Source organism: Rhipicephalus microplus, chromosome 5 (genome assembly GCF_043290135.1).
Source record: "Rhipicephalus microplus isolate Deutch F79 chromosome 5, USDA_Rmic, whole genome shotgun sequence".
In the NCBI taxonomy this organism is placed as follows: domain Eukaryota; kingdom Metazoa; phylum Arthropoda; class Arachnida; order Ixodida; family Ixodidae; genus Rhipicephalus; species Rhipicephalus microplus.
In genome coordinates this window covers 204,610,669-204,630,797 of record NC_134704.1, presented here as the reverse complement: position 1 = coordinate 204,630,797, position 20,129 = coordinate 204,610,669, and positions in this window count along the sequence as shown.

Below are 20,129 nucleotides of genomic sequence, written 5' to 3'. Positions count from 1 at the left end.
CCATCGGTTGCCTGCCGTTGTTAATGGTAGTGGTCCGTAGAGGTCAATTCCTACACGGTCGAATGGGCGGTCTGGGCATGGAAGTGGCTGCAATGAACCTGTTGCAGGATGTGGCGGGCTTTTCCGCCGCTAACATTCGTGGCAGCCGCGAATGAACTGGCGGACGAAGGTAAACATTCCGCGCCAGTAATACCTTTTTCGTAGGCGCTCGTAGGTCTTGAAAACACCGGCGTGAGTACATTGTGGGTCGGAATGAAACGATGCGCAGATGGTAGAGCGCAGCGTTCGGGGAATGACTAGTAGCCATTTCCTACCATCTGCTGAATAGTTGTACCAGTACAAAAGGCCATCCCGAATACTGAAGTGCGGAGCCTGGCGGCGAAGGGTTCGAGTAGTTGGAAGTGTCGGTGCCTCGGGTAACGCGTCAAGAAGCGAAGCGATCCATGGGTCATGGCATTGTGCAGAAGAGATGGTGTCCTCGTCAAGAGCTGACAACGTGTTGTCCGAGGAAACAGATGCAAAGTCCGAGGATAGGAGAGATCGTGACAGTGCATCAGCATCGGTATGATTGTGGCCGGAACGATATACAACGCGAATGTCATATTCTTGAAGCCGAAGAGCCCAACGGGCAAGACGACCCGATGGGTCCTTAAGCAAAGATAGCCAGCATAATGCGTGGTGGTCCGTTACTACATAAAAAGCACGGCCATAAAGGTATGGGCGGACCTTTACAAGCGCCCAAATGATTGAAAGTTGAAAGTTGAAATTTATTTCACCACAACGATACACCGTGATTTACACAAACAAGAAACAATTGTGGCATAGAAAGTAGGAAAAAAGCTGCGCTATAGCAGCTTGACTAGCCCCACCTCCCTTTTGTACAAGGCAACAGAAACAATGGCACACCAAGCTCCATACGGTGCTCACGTATGATCGAAAGAAAAAAGAAAAGAAAATAACATTCTAGTGGTTGTTTATGAAGTACAGAATAGATGCACACTTGGGTGTTTACAAACAAACAATTTTTGGGGAAAAAGGCAACCAATATAAGACGCTATAACAGAAAGGGGTACACTTAAAATTTCATGCATTTACAAGTACTGGGTGCAATTTTTCTGGGTGTATAGCTCCTTATACAAACAGGTTTAATATATCACTACTTGAAAGGAGACGCAATTGCTGTTCTGTGAGCTTGAACTTATTTAGTATATGGGGAACAGAGTGCTTTAGCATTTGGAGTCCGTAATTTGTTCGCGGTCGGGGGATGTGCCAGTGTTCAGAACTCCGCATCGGACGCAACAAAATTTTCGGCTGTAAATGTGCTAAGCCTCTCACGTTTGCGCAATTCTTTCGAATTTCAGACCTCAAAGACAACAACAAGTTATGTTCATATGCCACACAAAATTTTAAAACTTTAAACTTGATAAATAAATGGGATGTGTGTTCTCTGTAACCTATATTTGCAACAGCCCGCAAAGCGCTTTTTTGAAGTGTATACAACTTTTGTTTTGATGTTTCAGTTCCAGAAGCCCATACCAACTGACAATAGCGTAGATGAGAACAAAAAAGCGTATTAAAGATAAGAAGTTTCTGGGGGAGCGGTAGAAACGACTGACACCTTCTCAGCACGCCAAGGGCTTTTCTTAGCTTAATACACAATTGTTCAGTGTGAGAATTCCAGAACATATGTTGATGAAAGATGACGCCCAAAGTTTTGACAGTCTCTGAAAGTTCGATATTGAAATTATTTAGCATCAGTTTTCGTGTGTACGTACATGTTATTCCTTTCGCACGGAAAAGAACGGCCTTGGTTTTAGAGCTGTTGATCTGTAACGAATTTTGGCAGGACCATTTCAAAAAATTGACTAACGTTTTATTAGCTGCTTTTATCGAATCGTCTATATTTGTTCTCGTAAAGAATAAGCTTGTATCATCTGCATAAATAATGTACGTTATTGAGTGATCCACATTTACAATATCATTGATATAAAGGTTAACTAGAAGAGGTCCTAATATGCTTCCCTGTGGTACACCGCGTTTGATTTTTTTGGGCATAGATGTTTGCCTATTTATAGACACACACTGGTACCGTTCACTAAGGTAGCTTCCTATTAAATCGAGCGCGATGCCTCTAATCCCGTAATAAAACAATTTTTCTAACAAGGTTTGGTGATCAATTCTGTCGAACGCCTTCGTAAAGTCTATGAATACGCCTAATGGTAGCTTTCTTGCTTCAATGTTGCCCAGTATCAACTCTTTTTGATGCAACAGCGCTGTCTCCGTCGATACGCCAGACCTGAACCCATATTGTGCTGTTGTAATCACAGAATGCGAGTCCAAAAATTTATACAATCTAGTGAAAATGATTTTTTCTAGAGCCTTTGAAAATATAGGTAATACCGATATTGGCCGGTAATTACTCATTTCATTTTTGTCACCACCTTTAAAAAGCACTGCAACTTTGGCATTTTTCATCCGCTTAGGGAACATACCTGTGCTTAAAACAATATTATAAATATGCGTCAGGCAGGGTGATAATAAATCATTAACAAAGATAACCGGTTCCATTTTTATGCCGTCAATGTCCTCACTTTTGCTTTTTTTAAGTTTCATGAAAACGTTGTTTACCTCAGTTTGCTCCGTAGGGTCAATAAATATTGAGGGGGCTATAGGTGTTGGCATGTAACTTAATGCATTTCCGTCGTAAGTACTTTCTGACAAAGAAGTAAAGTACCCATTGAATTTATTGGCTAATGCTGTTCCTTTAAATATATGATTATTAATTGTAATTTCGTCGACACCAGGCGTCCTATTACTTGAAGATATGATTGTGTTTAATTTTTTCCACATTTGCTTGACATCTACGATACCGTTAAAAATAGTATGGTAATAGTCGCGTTTGGCTTGTCTTAAAGTTTTTGAAAGACTGTTTCTGTAGGCCCTAAACGCTTTCAGTGCATTCAAATCGCGATTTTTCAAGAACACCTGGTACAGTCTGTTTTTCGTACGTATCATTTTCAATATACTTAACGTTACCCAAGGCTTACGTGCGCGTTTTGGCTTAGTTATTTCTTTGTACGGAAAGTGTTTTTTATATACCGAAGAAAAAAATTTCTATGAAATGGTCATATGCGGTATCAGCCGTAGAGCACGCAAAAACTGCGTTCCAGCTTGTTCTGGCGAGTTCATCTCGGAACTGCGACAGTGTAACCGCGTTGATGTCTTGATATATTATATTTACAGTGAATTCTTTTGCCATATTGTACGTATCAGTTACTAAATAGATAGGCAAGTGGTCGCTAAGTGTCACAATAATGGTACCAGAGAATAGGTCATTAATTGCTAGGTTAGTAATAAAAAGGTCGATAAGAGTTTCACTAGTTGCAGTGATACGTGTGGGGGTGGTTATTACATTAAACAAAAAATGGGAATCGAGAATCACAGATAATTCGCCCTGTTTAGGAGTTTTTGTCAGCATATTTATGTTTAGGTCACCTCCTAAAATTAAAGAGTATTGTTTTATGTTTACAAACGAAAAAATAGCCTCTAGAAACGTGAAAAATTCGCTCAAGTTACCATCAGGTGGCCTATACACGACAGCAAATACAAAATTGTTGCATTTTATACAAATTATCTCAATGTCCGTTGTGGACCAAGAAAAGTCATCGAGGAGGTCATAGGTAAATCCCAGTTTTGTGAACATGCATACGCCGCCTCCCCTTTTCAATTTCCTATTCAAAGAAACAGCACTGTAGCCGTCTAAATGTATGGTATCAAGATCAGAGTACCACGTCTCAGTCAGCATAATAACCGAAAAGGAAAACCCGAACTCGTTTATTAAAATGCAAAAGTCATCATATTTTTGGCGTAACGACTGCATGTTCATATGTAAAAATGTTAATGGTGATTTACACTTTTCAACAATACCCGACTTGAGTGTGGTTGGACTAATACAAGATAAAGTCATTGCTGATTATTATGGGTCAACATAGAAGTGCTGTCAGTTTGCAGACAAGTAGTGACATACTTCCAAATGAGAAACAGACAACGAAAAATATCACTGTGCCTACAGATTTCATCAACAAGGGCAGAAAAACGCAGCCAAGTTGTTTCCCAGCTCATGTAGCGATACAGGAATAAACGCAAACAATCCAGAAAATAGCAAAAGCGGCAACTACAAACCAGTACTTCCAAAATTAAAGAACACAAGACAAAAAAATAAAAAAGCAGGCGACAAATATCGGAAAGAGAACAAATGTGTGGCGAACAGCGCATGCGCATATGGCCTTTGCTCCGGGTAGACTATCGCAGCATATACAACTATGGGTCTCCTTAACACATATGAACGGCATGATAAGATGCGCTATAGCACCACAAAGGGCTCCTTCAAAGCTTGGAGCATTGGTCTTATTTTCCAGCTTTCATAATGGGTTAACCATTTTAGCAACGTCCCCACTGCATGAAATCTTTATTTTTGGAGCGTTGTCCATGCGCCGTGCGAAAATTTTACAATTTTGCACCCAAACGTATTTCCAACCAGTTTCGCGTTTGCGTGCAGTAGCCTGACCTAGTAGACGTTTCAGCTCTGGGCATAGGTGCTCGTTGCCCCGCCGTGGTGGTCTAGTGGCTAAGGTACTCGGCTGCTGACCCGCAGATCGCGGGATCGAATCCCGGCTGCGGCGGCTGCATTTCCGATGGAGGCGGAAATGTTGTAGGCCCGTGTGCTCAGATTTGGGTGCACGTTAAAGAACCCCAGGTGGTCAAAATTTCCGGAGCCCTCCACTACGGCGTCTCTCATAATCAAATGGTGGTTTTGGGACGTTAAACCCCACAAATCAATCAATCAATAGGTGCTCGTTAACAAAGAACGGCTCCTCCGAGTCAAAGCCTATGTCAGAGCACTTGAGCCGGGCAGTACGCGCATTCTCGAGGAAACAGTCCCTCTTCTGCCTCCGTGCGAACTGAACTACTACGTTCTTTTTTGTTAGATTGGAGGTTGGTACTCTGTGCACCGACTCAAAATCGGCATCCTCAAGTGGTACACCTACTTTCTCGCCAATTTTGATCACTGTATCTATAAGGTTTTCAGTGGCGTTGTACGGGATACCTTTGAGCTCCACATTTGCATTACGAGAATACTGCTCAAGGTGTAGCAGCCTACTCTCATGATCTTTCACCTTTTGGGCAAGATCAGCGCACGTGGCCTCTAGCATAGCGTTGGTCGCCTTGAGCTTTACATTTTCAGCTTTACTTCTTCACAATCAGTATTTAAGGAAGCTACAGAGGACTTAATTTCCCTCAGCTCATTGCGAAAGTCTCGCTCGAGTGCTTCCTTGAAGCCTTTAAATTCAGCCCGTAATTCACGCTTAAGTTCCTCGAAAAGTGCTCTTATCTCTTTCGCCATGTCTCAATGAATCAATACAGACAACAGAACACTTGTGGCAGCACCAGCAGCAGCAAAACGAAACAGGCGAAAATTTAAGAAACAAGCAGGAATTTGGGCACAAACCTGCGTGAAAGATGTGTAGCGTTTTAGTCCTCGAGCTTCGCTGCCGCCTCTGCTGCCATGTGAAGGACGGGGGCGTTGTTCAGTCAATTTGTAGTTTTCCGTCGGGGTTGAGGAACCAATGCAAGTCGATGGTCCAGGCAGCGTCACAATCACACGAGGGCTGACGTGGAAGGGCCTTTCTTGAAGTAGATGTAGATAGCTGGGCTGATATCAGCGCATCCAAACCGCCGCACGATGCCGGAACGAAATATTCCACAGCCCTGCGTGAAAGATGTGTAGCGTTTTAGTCCTCGAGCTTCGCTGCCGCCTCTGCTGCCATGTGAAGGACGGGGGCGTTGTTCAGTCAATTTGTAGTTTTCCGTCAGGGTTGAGGAACCAATGCAAGCCGATGGTCCAGGCAGCGTCACAATCACACGAGGGCTGACGTGGAAGGGCCTTTCTTGAAGTAGATGTAGATAGCTGGGCTGATATCAGCGCATCCAAAGCGCCGCACGATGCCGGAACGAAATATTCCACAGCCCTGCGTGAAAGATGTGTAGCGTTTTAGTCCTCGAGCTTCGCTGCCGCCTCTGCTGCCAAGCATTCCTTCTCGCCAAGCATTCCTTCTCGGTGACGCTGTAGTTTGATTCAGCCTTGGTGAGAGTTCTGCTGATGTAGGCGACCACATACTCGGCGAATCCAGGCTTGCGTTGTGCGAGAACCGCACCGAGGCCGACACCACTGGCGTCGGTGTGGACCTCAGTTGCTGCCGTAGGATCGTAGTGGCGCAGTATTGGTGGCGAAGTGAGGAGACGACGAAGGGTACAGAAGGCTTGGTCACACTCAGAAGACCATGACGAAAAGCAGTGGTGCTGCCTATAAATTCGGTCAAAGGCGCAAGGATGGAGGCGAAGTTACGCACGAACCAGCGAAAGTAGGAGCATAACGCCACGAAGCTCCGTAACTGCTTCATAGTCGTTGGTTGGGGAAGTCGGCGACAGCTTGTAACTTAGCCGGGTCTGGAAGTATACCGTCCTTTGATACGACGTGCCCGAGAATCATAAGTTGCCGAGCAGTGAAGTGACACTTCTTGAGGTTGAGTTGGAGCTGAGCATTCTTCAGGCACGTGAGGATGTGTTTAAGGCGCTCAAGATGTGTTCCAAAGTCTGGCGCAAATACGACAATATCGTCGAGATAGCAGAGATAGATTTGCCATTTGATACCCCGAAGAAACGAGTTCATCATGCGCTTGAAGGTGGCAGGCGCATTGCAGAGGCCTAAGGGCATGACATTAAACTCATACAGGCCGTCCGGTGTCACGAAGGCTGTTTTTGGTTGATCGGCATCTGCAAGGAAGACCTGCCAGTACCCTGAGCGCAAATCTAAAGAGGAAAAAAACTCGGCACCTTGTAAAGTATCAAGGGCATTGTCAATCCTGGGTAAAGGATACACGTCTTTTCGAGTGATCCTATTCAGGCGCCGGTATTCCACGCAGAAGCAAACGGAACCATCCTTTTTTTAACGAGCACTACAGGTGAGGCCCATGGACTTTGTGAAGGTTGAATGACGCCGCGTTGCAGCATATCGTTCACCTGTTCGGTAATAAGTTGGCGTTCCGCCGCAGACACACAATATGGTCGCTGTCTTAGTGGCGCATGGGAGCCGGTATCGATGTAATGTAGAGTGGTAGAAGTGCAGCCAAGTGAAGGTTGAACAACATCGAAATATTCGCGGTACTGGTACAGCAGTTGGAGGATTTCAGATCGTTCAGATGGTGACAATTCGTCTGCTATCGCCGAATCGAACACTTTCGAAGCCTGTAGATCAGAGTGGTTAAGAGCACTGACGGCGGCGAGGTCACTTTGGGATGATTCTTGCAGTACGGTAAACATTTTTCCGTTATCAATGCGCTGTACGCATCCAAGAGACTAGCCCTTAAACAGTTTGATGGTATGCGGAAAGGGATTGGTAGGGCAGAGAGCACTGGCTTCATTAGAAATTGAGAGGGCTGAATAAGGGAGCAGAAGTGGTTTCCGACTTAGAAAGAGGCTTGATGGCTCAAAAAATGCTACTTCATCACGCATGCCGTCAGAGACCACAGGGAGCAAAACAGCTGTTGTCGGTGGAATGTCAGTGTCCTCTTTGACAACTAGCTGTGCGCGGCTTGATTAGTGTGGTCGTAGGGCTGGTCGAACAATGGAAGCAGTTCAAGTTCGGAACGGGCACAATCTATAACGGCACGACTACGCCATAGGAAATCCCAGCCAAGTATGATGTCATGAGAGCACGAGGAAAGGACGATACACTCAACAGTGTAGTGGTCCACTGCAATTGTGAGTTGGGCAGTGCAGGCGGCTATAGGTCGAACAGGTTCTCCATTTGCCGCACGTAAGGACATCATATCAAGTGGCGTGGTCACCTTTCGGAGCTTGCGGCAAAGTTTGGCGTCTATAACAGACACAGCGGCACTGGTATCCACAAGAGCGTATGCATGGGCGCCATCTACAAAAACTTCGACAATATTTGATGGCAAGGTGCGAGGACTTGAACATTTCGATAGCACAGTTCTTGCCCCTTGAACTGCGACGGCTGGTTTCCCTCATTTTGAGGGGCTGGTCGTGGACGCATGGGTGACAAGGAGCGTCGATTGGGTGAATGTGAGCGACGAGGCGAAGTTGCCGGATAGTCACGGGAAGACGTGTTTGACTGATGATCCGAACTTTCATAATCAAAAGGGGGTCGGTCCATGTAGTTGCTTTGTGGTCGGACGTCTGTGTAAGCGGGCACGCGACGACGGCAGTATCGGGAGATATGGCCAGGGCCGCCACACGCAAAATAGATCGGCTGGTTATCGCGCGTTCGCCAGGCATTTGCAGCGAGGGGCGCCACCCACGCGGCATATGGCTGAGTCGAGGCTGTGGTAGCGAGGGGAGGAGCCCATGCGACGGAAGACTGAGTAGGAGCGGTGACATGCGGCAGTCCATTGAACGGCGAGGGCTGGTGTGGCTGCTGCCTCTTTACTGCGTCAGCATAAGTAAGAGGCGCGGCGACAACTTGCTGCTGAAAGGGTACTGGCACAGCCTCGGCAATCTGGTCCTGAAGTGCATGTCGGAGCATCGGAGCTAATGGTGTCGGTGGTTGCTCTTGCTGCTGCTGCGGGAGCTCTTGGCGCTGACAAAACGGCAGGAGGGAAAGCTGACGTGCGACCTCCTCACGCACAAAGTCTTTCATTTGTGCTAGAAGGCAGGAGTGGTCAAGTACAACGTCCAGTGCAGCGAGTGGTTGGTTAGGCTGAAATGAACGACGGGTGAGAGCTCGTTGCCGTCGCAATTCGTCGTAGTTCTGGCACAGAGTTACCACTTCAGACACCATGCCAGGAGACTTCGCAAGGAGCATTTGAAATACGTCGTCATCAACACCTTTCATAATGTGCTAGATCTTGGCGCTTCCGCTCATTGCGTCATCGACGCGCCTGCAGAGATCGAGTATATCTTCGATATAGGCGGTAAACGTTTCGCCAGGTTCTTGTGCCCGTGAGCGCAGGCGTTGTTCGGCGCGCAACTTCCGCACGGCAGTTCGACCGAAAACCGAGGATATTTCCTGCTTGAAAGTGGCCCAGATTGCGAACTCGGATTCGTGGTTTGTGTACCACAGTTTCGCCACATTAGCCAAATAAAAGTTGACGGTGCTCAACTTAGCAGCGTCATCCCACCTGTTTGGTCCACTGACTTTTTCGTAGGACGACAGCCAGTCCTCGACGTCCTGGTCTTCGGCGCCCGAAAAGATGGGGGGGGGGGGGGGCTCGCTGGTGAATCGGGCTGGGGCAAGTAGCGGCCGCGAGAGGTGCTGTCTGTTGGGCAGCGTCAACTTTCATGGTCGACGGCAGGGTGCGGGATCGGAGTTCCAGGGTGTAGGTGATGTAGTTACCCAGCACGGATCCACCAAATGTAAAGGGGGCTTATTGAAGGACTGAGCAAGTGGGTGGTAGCTCTAAAGGAACGCAGGCGGACCCAGATGACGGTGCTTGATCGCCGATCTCGTGCCTTTTTCTTGTGCTGATTATAACTGACCTGATGGTATCAACGTCTTTCTTATTCACTACATTATCATGTTTCCACTAGTCACATACCTTTGTGATCCATTGGCATCACGTAATACCAAATTTGGCATATGTGAAGTTAGCGAAACGGCACAAGCGCATCATCAGTGTGGCATGTGGTCATGTTGTTACATGACACGCACGTCGTGATTATCATGTTTGGATGTGTCATTTAGCTATGCCAGCCGTTCGCGTCGCGTAATACCGAGTTTCGTACATGTGAAGCTAGTGAAATGGCCGCGAGCGCATCATGAGCGTAGCATGAAGTCATGTTGTTACATCATACGCTTCTCATGTTTATCATATTTGCACCACTATTGAACCTTCGTTATCCATTGACGTCCCGTAATACCAAATTTGGTATAAGTGAAGCTAGTGAAACGGCCGCCAGTGTATCATGAGCATGGCATGTAGTCAGGCTGTTACATGACACAAATCTCATTATTCTTATGTTTGCACTAGTCACACGCCTTCGTCATCCATTCACGTACTGTAATACCAAATTTGGTATATGTGACGCTAGCGAAACGGTCGTGAGCGCATCATGAGCGTGGTATGTAGTCATGTTGTTACAAGACACGCATGTCATGATTTTCAAGTGAGGGTCTGTCACTTTTGTTTTCCATGCAATCAAGCCATACTATACCATGCCATACTATGCCAACGAAACCACCGCGAGAGCTGTAGGACTTTGAAATGTAAATTATGACATTCATGACAATTATGTCATGATTTTGATGTTATGATTAGTCAAATATGTTCTTCATATAGTCGTGTTATGCCATACCAACTTTCGTACCCATACCATTATTGAAACGGCCAGGCGAGCTGAAAGTCGTAGGCGGCTAGATAGATAGATAGATAGATAGATAGATAGATAGATAGATAGATAGATAGATAGATAGATAGATAGATAGATAGATAGATAGATAGATAGATAGATAGATAGATAGATAGATAGATAGATAGATAGATAGATAGATAGATAGATAGATAGATAGATAGATAGATAGATAGATAGATAGATAGATAGATAGATAGATAGATAGATAGATAGATAGATAGATAGATAGATAGATAGATAGATAGATAGATAGATAGATAGATAGATAGATAGATAGATAGATAGATAGATAGACGGACGGACAGACCGACAGACCGACAGACCGACAGACCGACAGACCGACAGACCGACAGACAGACCGACAGACAGACCGACAGACAGACCGACAGACAGACCGACAGACAGACCGACAGACAGACCGACAGACCGACAGACCGACAGACAGACAGACAGACAGACAGACAGACAGACAGACAGACAGACAGACAGACAGACAGACAGACAGACAGATAGATAGATAGATAGATAGATAGATAGATAGATAGATAGATAGATAGATAGATAGATAGATAGATAGATAGATAGATAGATAGATAGATAGATAGATAGATAGATAGATAGATAGATAGATAGATAGATAGATAGATAGATAGATAGATAGATATAAAATCGTAGAAGCACAGGAAAGGGCGCGATTCGCCAGGCTGTCCACCAGCGTTCCGGTGAGAAACATCCTGTGAGAGCTCAAGATTCAACCGATGGAAACTAAGTCTTCTTTCTACAGCATTCCTCGTTAATAGCGAAAACAAATAACCATTGTCGCCACCCCGCACAATGTCCACCCCGGGCATAACGAGAGCAGGATACAGGCGAGGGCAAAGGCTCCACTACAAAGGGCTCTGGAACATGTCGGGGACGGTTACTTCGTCGATGCCGCCACGTATCCCGAGGAGAAGGCAAATGCGGTAGTGAGCGTCAACCACGAGGGCAGTATCCCCATCTGTACAACGGTCCGGATGATGGTGCCTTCAATAGCAGACCAATTGGTGATTTCGTTGTCCATGCTGGATATCAGAAGGACCACAATTGAAAGCGACTCGAGACCGGTAGTCAGAGCATTTGCGAAGAGAAAAATATGGGAACCAGCTTTGTGCATTCTTCGGGACAAAGTGATCAAGCCACACACTCGTTTTGTTCCCAGCTCGCATAATAATAATAATAATAATAATAATAATAATAATAATAATAATAATATACATTATTATTATTATTATATTATTATTATTATTATTATTATTATTATTATTATTATTATTATTATTATTATTATTATTATTATTATTATTATTATTATTATTATTATTATTATTATTATTATTATTCGGGGTATAACATTTCAAAACCACCACATGGATATGAGAGACGCCATAGCGAAGGGTTCTGGAAATTTCAACTACCTGGGGTTCTTTACCACGTACTCAAGTCTGAGGACACAGGCCTACAGCATTTCTGCCTCCATCAAAAATGTAGTCGCCGGGCCGGGATTCAATGCCGCACCGTGCAAGTGAGCAGCCGAGTGCCTTAGCCACTAGACCACCGCGGTGGGGCGCTCACGTGAAACGTAATCAGGAAACACCGCCCAATCTCAACAAGTCAGCCCACATAGCTGTTCGAGGACTAGTAAACAGCACAGCTATAGGGGGGCGCAGCGCTCAAGTTTCGGAGAACCGCCACCCTCCCATCTCGAATGACGCCCCACCACCGTGATCTAGTGGCTAATAAGTGCCAACCACTGGCACGTGTATGCTCGCGCCGGCGCGTCAAGAGAGTCAAATGCGCCTCTCGGCGTCGGCGTCGGAGGGGCACACGCAAAGAGACGCGAGGGATCTAACCGGTCTTTATATTTTTGCCTACGGATGGATAGATGGATTAATACGGCTGCACCCTTTAGATCGGGTGGTGGCTAACACCACCTAGCCATAATACTTAGGGAACAAAAATTAGATTTATCTTTTTTGTTTTCCGTTAAACAGTGAAGCTGAGGACTGGCACTTCGCACTGAAGGATTTAATTTTCATTCGTGCCTTGATTGTAGCCACCAACCAGATAACCTCCTTCTAGTTATTTCTACCCACTTATAGTCTATTTTGCTCTCCCTGTACATAAACCCCAGTGCTCTGAAAAATTCTGCGCCATCATCCTGAACTACAGGGTGAAGCCCTTTAAAGCACATTAACAAGTGTTTGGCAGTTTTCTCCACCTCTCCACATGCACTGCATACAGTGTCTACCCCTTCGTATTTGGCCTGATAAATCTTGGTCCACAATACTGCCTTCCTGTTCTCAAGCAGTAAAGAACTACCCCAAGAACTATCATAGATCCTTTTCTTGGCAATTTCCTGCTTAAAGGTTCAATATATCTCTAGTCCCAACTTCTTAATTATGCCAATTCTCCACTTGTCAGTCTCCATTTGGGCCACTGGGCTTAGTGGCACCATACGTAGCATCATGCTAAACTACGTGCTCTTCGTTATACAGGTTGGTGATAAACGGTCCTTTGTTAAATGTACTAAAACTAGTTACGTTGGACAAGTTGCGCTGCCAAGCCCACAGTACATGTTGTTTTGCTACCTGCAGTGCGTTCGCGTGATATTTTTGTTATTGCAACTGAGTGGGGACGGAGAAGAGAACCCAGGTCCTGACAAAATAGATCAAATACTAAAAGCCGTCAATGAACTTAAGACATCTCATAGAGCTCTTGAGACGGGTCTTAAAGATTTCCAGCTTAGGCTATTTCCGATTGAAAGTACCCTTACATCATTAAAGCAATGTCAGGAGAAGATAGAAAAATGTGAAGCAACCATATCAGCTATGCGCAGTGAGGTCACTGAAATGCACAACAAAATAAAAGAACTAGAAAATAGAAGCTGCTGAAACAGTATCATTATTTATGGTCTAAAAGAAACAGAACAAAAACCAGAAATGGTGCAACAACTTGTGACGTGAGGGATATTTTCTAAAATGTTGGGCATCAAAGTGAAACTTGTTGAGCGTGTGCACAGGCTCGGTCTTCAAAAGCCAAACCGCGACCGACCAGTTATATAGTGCTTTCAGGATTTCACATAAAAAAATGCTGATATCAAGAAGCTTTTATAAACTAAAGAATACAGCCATTTCTGTATTGGAAGACTATTCTAAGTTTGTTCGTGAAACTCAGAGGAAGCTGAAACAGGCGTCTGCGCTGAAACGCAGTAACGGAGATAAGGTGACACTAGTTTACGATAAACTTAAAATCAACGGAGAATGTTTCACATGGAATGAGATAGAAAATAAAATGGTAGCTGTGAAACGTGCTCTTACCGATGGGCACAAGAAGGCATGCATTTCTCAAGCGTGACATAAAAACAAAAGAGCCACTTACGCTGCTTTGCTTTAATGCAAGAAGTATCGTAAACAAAACACAGCAGTTGGAAGAAGTGTTGCTTTTGTACGGACCTGATGTAGTGGTCATTACAAAACGTGGCTAAACCCTGATATTCACAATTCAGAGATACTGCCACCAGCATACCCACTGCTTCGTACAGATCTGGATGGCCGTGGCGGGGGCGTGGCCATTGCCATTAAGCGGAACACGTCTTTTCAAAAAGAAAGTTGCATTGCTGGTCACGAAAGTGTGCGGTGTTTAATCCTTATTAATTACGCCCCTGTGTTGATTGGTGGTGTATACCGGTTTCCGGGTGCTCCTGATGAATACCTTGTAAACCTACAGACCTTTCTTCACGGCTGTGTAGGTGAACGACCGAAACTAATGTCCACTGGTGATTTTAATATGCCGGGAATAAACTGGGACCTTTTTGCCATCGGAAATACTGCTGTTAAAGGTTCAAATATATTTTGACATTATGTTTAGTTACTCGTTCACACAGCTGGTGATAGAGCAGAGTCGCATCCATAGGTCGGCATGTTCAGTGCTTGATCTTGCATTTGTGTCTGGCTTATTAACACCACAAATAAGTATTGAAGAGGGAATCTCTTATCACAAGCTTTCTTTGTTGACATTTCATGGCATGGGCGGCCGCGTATCGCACGCAACGACACGCATATCAGTTAAAGATTACTACAGAGCGAATGACGAAAGTGTTATAGACTTTCTTGAAGCATCACAAGACGATTTTCTTAATACGTCATCGGGTGTCGTGGATCTATGGAACAAACTAAAATCTGGAATCAAGCACTGTGAATCAACCTTTATACCTACTAAGCTAAAAAAAAACTAAGCGTGAAACGCCGTGGATTACGAGAAACATTATCCACCGAAAAGGAAAAGTACAACGGCTCCTCAAATATGAAAAGAAATCCGCGGCGCTCAATGAGCTTTCACGCCGCTTAAAAACCGAAATAAAGATGGTAAGAGACCACTTTTTCTCAAGCACTCTGACTGAGTTTATGACAAATCAACCACGTAAACTTCAGAACTACTTATCACAGCCAAATAGCACAGTGACTAAAATGTAAATATCGGGTAGTCTTGTTGAAGATGCACGGAGAATTGCAGATGCTCTCAACATTTACTCCCAATCAGTTTTCATGCGTACGCAGCCTTCATTTTTACCGTTGTCTAACAGTAAAATTCACATGCCAGAGTTAACAATAGCAGAGTCTGGCATGCTTAACGTGCTTCTTCAACTCTATGTTGAAAAATCGCAAGGCCCCGATGAAATTTCTAATGCTTTTCTTAAGCGCTATGCCACTCAGCTAACCCCTTTTCTGCGCAAGATATTTTCCTTATCATTAGAAACAGTGCTGCTTCCTGATGATTGGTTGTGTGCAAAAGTAATTCTTATCCCAAAAGTGGGAACAAACAACTGATTAACACATACAGGCCAAAATCACTGACAAGTACATGCTGCAAGCTAATGGATCATATAATAAACAAGGCGCTTATGAACTATCTCGAGGAAAATAATCTGCTTTACCCGAACCAACATGGTTTTGGAAAGAAGCTTTCGACCACGACACAACATTTAGAGATTACTCATGACTTTGCTTTAGCTATTAATTCTGAGTAATTTGCGGGGTTTAACGTCCCAAAACCACCATATGATTATGAGAGACGCCGTAGTGGAGGGCTCCGGAAATTTTGACCACCTGGGGTTCTTTAACGTGCACCCAAATCTGAGCACACTAGCTATTAATTGTAGACTTCAAATAGATGCAATATTTATTGATTTTTCTAAGGCATTCGACCGCGTCCTGCACTCGTTGCTCATACAAAAACTTGAATCATTTGGGGTTAAATCAAAAATAGTCTATTGGAGTGCCGCTTATCTTTCCAACCGCACCCAGTATGTTTCTTTTAATAATGCCGAGTCCGACCGTGCCGACGTGTTCTCTGGTGTTCCCCTAGGGTCCGTACTAGGACCAACACTCTTTCTCATATACATCAATGACATCTACACTGCTATGGAACCAGGTATTCCAATGAGGCTTTTTGCAGATGACTGCGTCATATACTCTCCCACTAGCACAAGAGAAGACCAAGTGAAACTTGACAAATGTTTAGAAAATATTGGGCAATGGTGTGAAAAACATGGTATGCAAATTAAATCAGACCAAACCATGTACATTACAATTTTACATAGAAAGACACCACTCCACTTTCAGTACACCTTCTGTGGGACAAGCATCAAGCACGTAAATACCGTAAAGTACCTGGGGGTCACAATAACATCATCATTAAAGTGGAATGTCCACATTAATCAAATTTCTGCACGTGCATTTAAACAACTAGATTTTTAAGGCGTAAACTGACCGGAACTTCCCTTCAAGTTAAACTAACAGCGTACCAGACGCTCATTAGACCCGTCCTGGAATATGCAGCAATAGTTTGGAACCCGAACCAAAAGAGAATGATTGATGCATTGGAAAAGATTCAAAACCAGGCTCTTAGGTGTATTTTTTCAAAGTATGCCAGGCAGGACAGTGTTTCCGTGCTGTGTTTGCAAGCACGTGTCGGAACTCTTGCTAGCCGACGACAGTTAGCCAGCCTGAAATTTCTTTTCTTTCAAACAACCTGGTAAATTTAAATAACGATGATTACCTTAAAGCTCCGCACCGTCACTCCAGTAGAACTTACAACGACAAATGCATACGCCCTTTCCTGTCCTGTTGTAGCACGATGAAGTATTCTTTTTTTCGCGCAGGTATGGAGATGTGAAATGAATTGCCGAATGACGTTTTCAGTGCACATACACCTAAATCATTTTCATCGCTGTTGGAAGTTCATTTAAAGGCATTGCAATAAATCCTGTGCTATCTTCGGCGAAATAAAGGTTGAAATAGTGCATCGCGCATGTGCTTGCACATGGCTACACGTGATTAACTTTCAATGAAACACATGTGCCTTGTTCGTTTGTTGCTTTATACAGTTATATCGCTGTTTTTACGGTTTGTGTTGCATATTTTCCATTTCTTTTCGTCTCCGTGATATGAAGTGTTATTTTCTCTGTACGCTCTCTCCTGTAATGGCCTGAAAAGGCCCGCAATACAGAATAAATAAATAAAATAAATAAATTTCCTTCATCTTCTTCTAAACTGATAGTTTTTCTTGGTCTGGCCCCCTGCTGTTTTCTGAGTATTTACTCGTCAATTTTCTCGTTTGCTTCGTCCAATTTGTATGGACATTCTTCATGTACAAATAGCTGAACAACTTCCTAGCCCAACGCTCCTGCACCATTTATCTCAATCGCTTTTTAACTGTTATCTTGCTGCTAGCTTCCCTGCCGTCGAATGATGTCTATTGCATATCAACTTGTACTCCCTGATTTGGTGCATTCCCGTGAGCTGCTAATGCAAGCTTACCTATTCCACGTTCTTCAATTGATAATCTTGCTTGAACTTCTGGTCTTATGCACAAGACCTATTGCCGAACATTAGACCTGGAACCATGACCCCTTTCACAATTCCTCTCACAACATCATACCTAGTGCAATTTAACAGTGCCCTATTTTTTATAACCGCTGCATTCTTGTTACCTTTAACCATTAAGTATAATTTGTGTTTCTTAGTATACTAGGTCCCATTGCTTATCCATACGCCCAGATATTTGTATTTATCTGTTATCTTTAGGGTAACCTGCTGTGTTCTAAGCTCACTACCTTAATTATAATTAAAAAGTATGACTGCTGATTTTTCCTTCTTGAATATGAAACCCAACCCATCTCCCTTATTGCCACAGATGTTCTACAATCTCTGCGAATTTTTCTTGCTCAAGCCTATGTCACTATATCATCCGCGTACATCAGTCATGGTAGTGCCTGCTCATGGAGTTTTCCTTGTTTAACAAAAAATAGGTTAAAGCGAAGTCCACTTCGCTCTAATTTGGCCTCTAATCCTTGTAGATACATCAAAAATACGGACGACAGAGGACACCCCTGTCTAAGTGCCCGTTTTATCTCTGTGGGCTTGCATACCAGTTTTTCCCAATTTATAACTGCCTTGTTACTTTTAGAGTTTTCCTTTAAAAGATCTGGGACACTATGTTGTACGCCTAGTGTTTCCAGTATTCCCACATGTCCTCTTGAACGGCGCTATCGTGTGCTCCCTTGATATCCAAAACTGCTAGCCACAGGGCCGTTATTTTACTACAATTTTGATACACTGTGTCATGGAGAACAGATTGTCTTCCATCATCCTTTGTTTCCAAAACCCATAATGCAGTTCCCCCAGCACCCCCTTCTCCTCAATCTATGCTGCAGTCTTTCCTTTACAATCTGCATCACCAGTCTGTAGACCACTGACGTCACTGGTATAGGACGGTAGTTGTTTATGTCAGCTCTGTCCCCTTTTCCCTTATAGATCACGTTCATCTTGCTACGTTTCGATTCATCGGGGACTTCATCATCGATTATTGTTTTGCTCACTGCCTCTCTTAGGGGGGGGGGGGGGATGAAGAACAAGAGAGAAGGCAGGGAGGTTAACCAGGCACATACCCGGTTTGCTACCCTACGCTGGGGGAATGGGAAGGGGACATAAATATGGGAGAGAGGGGAAAGAGAAAAGAAAGAGAGAGAGAGAGAAAAAAAAGGATTGTCAGTCTATCGGCTGGCGCATATTCAGCGGTGGCACTACACAAAAGTTAAGGGTTGTCACGTAGGCCTGTAGTCCTCAAAAAGCACAAGACAGCTTTGACTACTTTCTGAGCCGACGAAAGGCGAGGACGGTGTTCCAGTAGCATCTGCATAGAGAGTGGCCGATCGCCCAATTGTCGCAATGCGTCCGAAAGCTTCTGTCTTTCGGAGGCAAATCGAGGGCAATGGCATATCAGATGGTCCATGTCTTCTTTGGCGCAGCAGACGTCGCATTCCGCATTGTCGGTCAATCCGATGAGGGTTCTGTATGCTTTTGTGAAGGCAACCACCAACCAATGGCGACAAAGAAGCGAAGCTTCACTTCGAGCAAGACCGGATGGAGGTAGAAGTTCCAGTCGAGGGTTTATTTGGTAGAGTCTCGTATGTCTTATTTCATTTCATTTTTCATTTATTTCGCCCTTAAAGGCCCGAAGGCATTACATAAGGGGGGACAAGTAACAAGATAGGGTACAATGTTCAACAGGAAAACAAATAAATGAATAAAGGCAAATAAGTTTACACAGGAGACAGGAATCAGAAATCACATGAACGAACTATAACAAGATAAAAAAGAATACACAATGCTTTACATATGTTAAACAATTGCAGAGCAAAACTAAGTACAATTATAAAACGATTGGCGATAAACACGAAGTAGTTGAGATTATCAGGAGAGAGGCTTGAAAAAATGCTCGTTCAGTTTTGCGCGGAACGTTTCCCTGTCGGCGCATGAAGCGGAGTCATCCGGTAAGGCATTCCAGAGGGCTAATGCATTAGGAAAAAATGAGGTGATAAATGCTGTCGTCCGGCCATTTAAGCGTGCAATGGGCCTGCTGTGATTTATGCGCGATGAAGTTCTGTGAGCAGATTGGAGCAACTGATGTCTTGAGCGTGGATGATAGTAGAAGTGGTGTAGAAGGCATAGACGGGTGATCAAGCGGCGGGATTCAAGAGTTGGAAGAGAAAGAGAGTGTTTTAGCTCAGTAACGCTGGTTTTTTGTGAGTATTAAGAAGATATGAAGCGAGCTGCGCGATTTTGGATGGACTCTAATTTAGTTGTTAGGTAGGCTTGTGAAGGATGCCAGATTGCTGAAGCATATTCAAGTTTAGGTCGTACGAAGGTGATGAAAGCTAGTTTTTTTTTACGTGGGGAGATGCGCACTTCAGGTTGTGTCGAAGGTAGCCGAGTGTACGGGATGCTGTAGAGCAGATGGAATCGATGTGGGTGGTCCAGGATAGCGATGAATTCGTGTGGACGCCAAGATATTTGTAGCATGATACGGAAGCTATGGACACGGCGTTAATAGAATATACGTTGGCAAGTACGGCACGCTTACGGGTAAATGATAATGAATTCTTGGGTTGTTCCACTCCTGCAGACACAGACTACGTGCCAGGTGACGAAGTTGCTTTGCAGCGTCAGTCCTTGACAAAGTAATTGGAAGGATGTGCTCTTCTTGGTGCGATGTGCGAGCGGCGTTGTCTGCAGAATCATTGCCACTGATCCCACAATAGCCAGGAAGCCACTGAAACTTGACCTCGTGGCCTGTTTCTGTGACGTGGTGAAGAA